An 8,977-nucleotide genomic window follows, 5' to 3' on the forward strand; every position below is an offset into this window, starting at 1 on the left:
GACCTTGTTTTTTTGATTTGAGGCCATTTCGGGGCCTGTTTTGCAGACGGAAGTTTTCTGCACGCACTCAAGAAAAGGCTCAGTTTTATGCTGTGCGACCACTGTTCTACAGGTCGGTGAAAAGTTACTGTAGAAATTGCATCGTATGCTTGTGCGCAGAGACATTGGGAGTTTCAGAATCATCCTTGGTTCCTGTTTATGTAAAATCGTCACTAGGAAGTGACTGTGTGGTCAAATACCACTTTCGCCAGTTTTGCAGATTTGCCCTTGTGAGGGTGAAGCTGTGTTTTTTGCAGTGACAGAATTTCTTGCAGTATTCTGTAATGGCGTCTGATTCTCTTTCACAGATTGTCACTGAAAAGCTTGACAAGAACAACTTCCAGGCATGGAAGTTTAGAATGACGAATTTCCTTATGGGAAAAGGATATTGGGAATTTGTTGCAGGAAATGAAGAAGAACCAGTTCTTCCTGATGTTCCCAATCAACAACAAATGCAGGCATTTAAAACATGGCATGAGAGAGCCAGGAAAGTTATGTATTGGCTGTCTATCAGTATTTCAGACTCTATGATTGTGCATATTCAGGATGCAAGTACGCCAAAGGAGGCATGGGATACTTTGTCAAAAATGTATAGCACAAATACTCAAGCCAGGAAAATGCAGCTCAAGCAAGAGTTGCATAATGTGCAAAGAGAAAGTATGAGCATCAACGACTACCACATGAAGGTGAAGAAGATTGCAGATGCACTTGCTTCCATTGGGTCACCAGTGGAAGATGATGATTTAGTTTCCGTGACCTTGAATGGTCTAGGAAAGGATTATGCACAGTTTCGGACATCCATTTCAGTTCGTGAAAGATTTCCTGATTTTGAGGAGTTGATTGCTCTTCTAATTTCTGAGGAACAGAGAAATGGTGGTGCATCTTCTTCAGGAGGAACTTCAAAAGAAGCTGTCTTCTACTCAAATGCTGGAAGAGGTAGAGGCAGAGGTAGAGGAGGCCGATTTGGAGGCCGTGGCAGAAATCAGAATATGCAGCAAACTCAAGAAAACCAGTCCTATGGAGGAGGACGTGGTAACTCTAGAGGCAGGGGGAGCCAAAGAGGTCGTGGTGGATGGCAAAGAGGCCAAAATGCAAACAGTAATGTTGAATGCTACTATTGTGGTAAAATGGGTCATATGGCTAAAGACTGCTATAAAAAGCAGAATGACATCATGAATGGAAAACTGCAACAAGGGAATTATGCATCTTCTAGTAGACAGGGTGATGACAGAAATGAGCATTTGTTCATGGTGCAGCACATGAACAATTCTATGACAAGTGCAGAAGAAAGCAATGATGTATGGTATGTTGACTCAGGTGCATCAAACCACATGACAGGTCATGCAGAATGGATGGAGGATGCAAGGAAAATGGAAAAACCAGGATTTGTGGAGACTGGTGATGATACTGCACATCCTATTGTGCAGATTGGAAAAATTCCCTTGTCTATGCAGGGTGGGAAAAAGAAATACCTGTCCGATGTATTTCATGTCCCGAATATTACCAAGAATCTGGTTTCAGTTGGTCAAATGGTTGAACAGGGCTTGCAGGTCAGATTTAATCCTCATGGATGCTTTGTTGAGGATATGAAAAATAAAGGTCGCTTGATAGCAAAAGGAAAGAAGAAGGGCAGAATGTTTACATTGGATGCAGACATGTCTGAATTGAGTGCAGCAATGTTTGCACATGGGACCGGTGTAGTTGCAGATATTGATATCTGGCATAAACGCATTGGTCATGTTAATGTACAGCGACTTAAATCAATGCAGGCCCAAAATATTGTTGCAGGATTGCCCAAATTCAAGGTTGCAGAAATGCATAAGGTATGTGAAGCCTGTCAGTTTGGAAAACAGGCAAGGAAACCATTTCCTAGACATGTTCAAGAGAGTGAGAAGCCATTGGAATTAATTCACTCTGATGTGTGGACAACTAAAGCTGCATCTCTTGGAGGCTGTCATTATTTTGTCAGTTTTATTGATGACTATAGCAGAAAAGTTTGGGTGTATTTTATGAAAAAGAAAAGTGAAGTTTTTGGGCATTTCAAAACTCTTAAAGCTATGGTTGAAAAAGAAACAGGCTTGCAGATAAAATGCCTAAGGTCAGATGGAGGGGGAGAGTACCTCTCAAATGAGTTTGCAAAGTTCTTGCAGGAGCATGGCATAAAGCAGCAATATTCATGCAGTTATACCCCACAACAAAATGGAATTGCAGAAAGGAAAAACAGGCATATTGGAGAGATATCTCGTGCCATGCTCAATGAAAAAGACTTGCCAGATTTTTATTGGGCTGAAGCAGTTGCTACAGCAGTCTACATAATGAACAGGACTCCCACTGCAGCAATACATGGAATGACTCCAGAGGAGAGGTATACTGGTAGGAAACCAGATATTTCTCATTTGAAAATTTTTGGTTGCATTGCCTATGTACATGTGCCAGATGAGCTGAGATCCAAGTTGGATCCAAAAGCTGAGAAGTGCATCTTTATTGGTTACTCTCTGCAGCAAAAAGGGTATAGATGCTATAACCCTTCTACTCGTAAGTTTACAGTGAGCAGAGATGTTGTTTTTGATGAGATGAGTAGCTGGTATAGACCAGTAAATGTGATTGATGATGAAGATGCACAAAATGGTAATGCTACACAGAATTCACAGCAGCAGTCACAAAATATTAGTGGACCTGGAGCGTCCTCTAGCAGTGGTTCACATTCTTCGCCATGGACAGGCAGATTGAGATCAGGAGAATCTTCTCAAAGCAATGCAAATAGTGGTATGCAGGTATCACGAAAAGGAAAAGAGAAGGTTGATCAGCCCATGTTTGATGTGAATGCAGGTCACTCTTATGTGGATGGTGAATCCAGTGGCTCAGAACAGAGCATTGATGATGAGTTGGGTATTCCTTCTATTGTTACACCTGGAGTAAGGAAGACCAGGGATGTTTTGAGAGCACCTGGGAGCGAACCTACTTTGCGCAGGTCTACAAGAGCTAGGTATCCTGTGGATAGGCTGAAATATGATGGATTTACAGCCATTCACTATGCATATATGGTCAAAGTGATACAGGAACCAGAACCCACATCTTTTGAGCAAGCCATGGGAAAAGAAAAATGGGAGAAAGCCATGGATGAAGAAATGGATGCCTTGGAAGCAAATGCTACATGGGAGTTAGTACCTTTGCCTAAAGGTAAGAATGCAATTGGCTGTAAGTGGGTTTATAAGGTGAAGCACAATGCTGATGGTTCTGTGAACAGATACAAGGCAAGATTAGTAGTCAAGGGGTATGCACAAACATATGGCATTGACTATGAAGAAACATTTAGTCCGGTTGCAAGGATGGCAACCGTAAGAGCAGTCATTGCTATGGCTGCATCAAAGGGATGGTCTTTACATCAGATGGATGTAAAGAATGCCTTCTTGCATGGTGATTTGCAAGAAGAGGTCTATATGGAGCAGCCACCAGGTTATGTGCATGCTGTTCATCCTGAGTTTGTTTGCAGGTTGAAGAAAGCCTTGTATGGCTTGAAGCAAGCACCTAGAGCATGGTCTGACAAGATAGGACAGTATCTTGTCACTATTGGCTTTCAGATTTCCAAGGCAGATTTCTCACTTTATGTGAGAAAAACAGAGAAAGGTATTATGCTGCTTGTCATTTATGTTGATGATTTGATTATGACAGGTGACAGTGATGAAGATATCCTTCATGTGAAAATGCTATTGAAGCAGAAGTTTGAGATGAAGGATTTGGGAGAGCTACGTTATTTCTTGGGCATTGAAGTGATTAGATCACCAAGTGGGATACAGCTCTTGCAGAGGCAGTATGGATTGGACATGCTGTCCAAATATGGGATGACACGCTGTAAGCCTATTTCAGTTCCTTTGGAGCAAAATGTGAAGCTGAGCACAGATGCAGGTGAGCTTCTAGAAGACCCTACTATGTACAGACGCATAGTAGGAAGTTTGATTTATATGACTATTACCAGGCCAGATTTGAGCTATGCTGTTGGATTGGTAAGTCAGTTTATGCAGGCTCCAAGGAAACCACATTTGGATGCGGCTAGACGCATACTTAGGTATGTGAAGTCCACATTGCAGTATGGACTATTTTATGAGACTGGGGTTCAGATACAGTTGCATGGATACACTGATGCTGATTGGGCTGGTAGTATTTCTGATAGACGATCTACCAGTGGATATGTATTCTCTTTTGGGAGTGCTGCAGTCACTTGGAGCAGCAAGAAACAGCCTACAGTTGCCTTGTCGAGCACAGAGGCTGAGTACAGGGGTGCAGCAATGGCTGCATGTGAGGTAGCTTGGTTGCATAAGCTACTTTATGATATGCATCAGTCTACAGATGGGCCAGTTGTCATTTATTGTGACAACATGAGTAGTATACACTTGGCAAATAACCCAGTCTATCATGCTAGAACAAAGCACATTGAGGTGCATTATCACTATGTGCGAGAGAGGGTTTTACTAGGTCTTATTGATCTAGTTTATGTCAGCACAGAGGATCAGGTAGCTGACATATTCACGAAGGCATTGGGCGCAGAGAAGCTGCGCAAGTTCAGAGACCTGCTTGGTGTGCAGGAATTGGGATTGAGCTCGAGGGGGAGTGTTGAGATATCGAGCTCCACTCGTGATACGCCAGGGTGACCGTTGTATATTTATGTCACCGACTTGTCAGTTGCAGACGCGGTTGGTACACCGCCCATGAATAATAGCTACATGATAGCTATCCTTATCTACTCTAGTTCGTGGCTCAGTTAGTATGCCACCTTAGTTAGTTGAGTTTGGTTTGAGACCCATATATAGGGTTCTTCTATTTCTTTGTACTAGAGTTCTTTTGGCTTACACAACTAAGAAGAGGAAAACTGTTTTCAGCCTCCACCCTTGTGTGTCTTCCCCCATTGTGCAAGCAAGAAAGCTTCAAGCGAGACTCCTTCCTTCTCTCCCACAATCTTGACAAGCATGGTCTTCAAGAAAGAATCCATGGTCTTTTTCAGCAAGATGCGGATTGGGTTGCATTCAAAAAATCCCTACATGAAGAATTCTTCTTAGAAGACTCTGGCATATAATGACGAAGAAATGTTTCACTGATTGGGTTGAGAAACCCAACAAAGGTTTAGCTGCAACCGCTTTATACCATGAGTTTGAAAGTAAATTTGGACAACTTGATGCTGAAGACCAACAAAGTATGGAAGGCTAGAAGATTGAATTATTCCTTAAAGCTGTAGATCCCATTCTATAAGAGAAGCTTGCTGATCGCCTAGAAGATGCTACCTCCGAATTAGGAGTCAAGATTTCATGGACAGATGTTACTGATGGAGTTAACATGATTGCTCGAAGAGAGCGGAAGCGACTAAGATTGGGTTCTACTTCAACTTCAACAACTCCATTTGATGGAGCTTGTTCCACCTTCAAAATCCCCTATTCCGTTGACTAATCAACCAACTCTTTCTTCTTCTGTTCCTTCTAAAAATGATGTCATGGATGAACTCATTAAAAGCATGTGTGACCTTCATCTGAATCTTACAGAAATTAGTTCCAAGGTGCAGAAGCTGGATGTCAGAGTTGAAGAACAAGGACAATCATCAACTCAAAGACTGTAATGTGCTCGCCCCTCAAATTTCGGGACACGTCTTACTAGCCCATCGAGAGATCAATCTAGAGGACGCCGCCCGGCACTCCCAAGGAATGACATGGGGTTTGTCAACTAGGGTCTCTTAAGTTTGCCTCGCAACAGAACTTATCCAGCCATTCCGACTAGGATCGACCTGAAGTCCCGATTCCTAGCTCGGGTTCCTAGCCAACATTGTCTACGGTCATAGATCGACTTTTCCCTAACATTTCTCATTAACATTTCCTTTGAGGAAAGCTCTCGGCTAACCAAGACCACCCTTCCGTAGGATATACCCATTGGTCACATCCACCACGCTTCCCTCAAGGGTTGTCTTAGTTATCTAATTACCTACCACATTATGTTTGACATATAAAGGCAGCTTCCTTAATTAACACGTTAATCACACGTTCCTTTACATAATTTAGGCCACAAACATGAAGACAGGTTAAAACAAGATCAAACGCTTCCTTAACTTATCTTCGGATTAATGTGTGTCTCTTGCCCATACAAGAGAATTAAGTGCTCCTTTCTGCCTCCGTAGAAAAATCCTTCCATCTTCTAGCAATAAAACCCGAAGGTTTATCCTTCCAAGATTCAGCCTTGTAACTAGTACCAAGGCCTTGAGATCCCATCCCGAGTCACGTAGAATACTTGTGTAGGGCCCGGAGGCATTGGGATTTACGACCAGAGCCCCCATTGGCACCCAAGCATCCTCCTACGCCAAGTGATTTCCACGGAGAGACCTCTCGTGGCAGGTTCGGTCCACATTCCTGGCACGGTTCATAACCCCCTTGGTTAGGGTTTGGCGGCTCGCGGGGGGTAGCTAGCGCCATTCTTCCTTAATTGTCCCTTTAGGAAATCAACCATAGCTGAAGCAACCACTAGCATAATAACAATTTCTAGGAAAAACATCCCTTTTATTCCATGGTAATCACTCGGGGGGTTCACTATATATATATATATTCTCTATATAATGTGCGTTCGTGGCCTATTTATAAATATCCTAATCTGTGAATTTTTCTTGAATAAAACACAACCCTTTTCTATTCAATCTGTAAATAACCCCTTTATATGACACCCTTCCGTATGTAAAATTTGTATAAAACTAGTGTTTTAAAAACCCCTTATTTTGAACTCACGTTATATATACATATATTCATGAGTGACCGCCCCGAGGCTAATCAGTCATCTCGGACCCGGCCATGAAACCATCAAACACCCCCCACTTGGGTTAACATTCAAAACCACATTAACAAATAGTTGAATATACAACTTCTCACTTCAAGGCATCACAATCCCATTGCATGAACAATCAGAATTTTAACTAGATGTATCAAAACAATTGCTTAAGGGATTTACAATCTTTACAAACTGCCAAGCATAACCTGGGTCAACAATCCATTTAGGGTTAGGTCACTAGCTTCAACTAAGCTAGGAGCATATCCATTTGCGATAGTCCACAGCAAGATCGATAAGACAATTCGCAGGCAATTATACTTATTCCTAATGCATCAGATCACACGCGATTTGCGTCTATGAAAGTTTAGGGTTTTGTCTAATGATGCAAGTGTATCTCATGAACTGAAATTAACCTTTCATGTGTTTCTTTCAACCATGATTGCGAAACATGAATTCTAGATGATTATTCATGCATTGAACTGGTTAAAAAGCTATCATTTTATGTGAAATAAGGCGATAACTTTATCATTTTATGTGAGTAAAAGCTATCATTTCTTGTGGGGTAAGGCGTTAACCTTATCATTTTACGTGTGTAAAATCTTATGGGAAATCAACCTCTACTATTTCGCGCGTGCAACTTAGTTCTTAGAATAAACAAAACCTTATGCACGACATTATCCCTTCCACGAGAAATGAGTCCTAAATTAATTTTTTTAATGCTTTGGAACCTAGGCTTGATTCGTGTGTGCTGCGTTGGTTATTGGGCTCGTCCCTCCAGCATGGTCGGTGGTTTGGGCACCTACACTTCCCGCGACTTTCTTCTTGGGAGCCATTCACCTCGCAGAGATTGGGTAGTTCGTTTCGGTTAGACATGATCGGTTGGGAAGACCACCGGATGTGGTTCATTGCCAAAAGAGTGGTTTGGGTGACTCGTAGCAGTTACTTTACCCCCTTTCTCTCTCTCCTTCTTCTTTACCTCCTCTCCTCCTTTCTCTCTCTCTCTTTTCTTATTCTTTGTTTTTCTTACTCTCCTACTCTCTCTCCCTCTCCTCTTCTCCTACTTCTCTCTTGTTACTCTACTCTCTCTCTCTCTCCTTCTCCCTCTCTTCTTCTCCTTCTCCCACTTCTTTCTCCTTCTGCTCCTTCCTCTTTTCTCTCCTCACTCCTTCTCTCCCACTACTTCTCTTTTCCCTGCCACTCCTTCTTCTCTTCTTCTCCTTCTCTTCTTCTCTCCTTCTTCTCTCTTTTTCCTCTTCTTCCCCTTCTTCCTTTCCTTCCCTCTTCTCTCTCTCCTTATCCCTTCTATCCCTCTTCTTCCTCTTCTCTCTCTCCCTCCTTCTTTCTCTTCTCTCTTTCTCCTCTTCCTCTTCTCTCTCTCCCTCTTCTTCTCTCCCTCTCTTCCTTCTACCTCTTCTTTCTCTTCTTCTTCTCCCTTCTCTCTCTCCTTCTCTTCTTCTCTCCCTCTCTTCTTCCTTTCCTTCTTCTTTACCTTCTTTTCTCCTTCCTTCTCTCTCCTCCTCTTCTTCTCTCCCTCTCCTCTCCTTCTTCTCCTTCTCCTCTTCTTCTTCTTCTTCTTCTTCTCCCTTCTCTCTCTCCTTCTCTTCCTTCTTCTTTACCTCCTCTTCCCTTTCTTCTCTCTCCTCCTCTTCTTCTCTCCCTCTCCTCTCCTTCTTCTCCTTCTCCTCTTCTTCTTCTTCTTCCTCTCCCTTCTCTCTCTCCTTCTCTTCTTCTCTCCCTCTCTTCTTCTACTTCTTCTTTCTCTTCTCCTTCCCACTCTCTCTCTTCTTTTCCTTCTTCCTTTCCTCTCTCTCTCTCTCTCCCTCTTCTTCTCCCTCTTCTTCTCCTTCTTTTCTTCTTCTCCTTCTCCTTTATCTCTCTCCTCTTCCTCTTCACTTCCTCTCCTCTCTCTCTCCTTCTCTTCTTCTCTCCACAACGGCTTGATCATCCATTTTTCCCCTCTCTTTTCTTCTCGTTGAAAAAAAAGGGGGCTACTGATCGAATTAAAAGGGGGGGATGTAATTCGCCAACAGGGGGCACTGCGTTTGTACGCCAAGGAGTGTCAAGAATCGCGTGGTGGAGGGGGTTGCTCAAGATGCTGCGCCGAACACACATAGAATGCACAAGGAGAAGCTCACTCAAGAGA

This window comes from Lygodium microphyllum, unplaced genomic scaffold, assembly GCF_053477565.2.
Source record: "Lygodium microphyllum isolate KBCC unplaced genomic scaffold, Lygodium_microphyllum_v1.1.10 scaffold_31, whole genome shotgun sequence".
Lineage (NCBI taxonomy): Eukaryota > Viridiplantae > Streptophyta > Polypodiopsida > Schizaeales > Lygodiaceae > Lygodium > Lygodium microphyllum.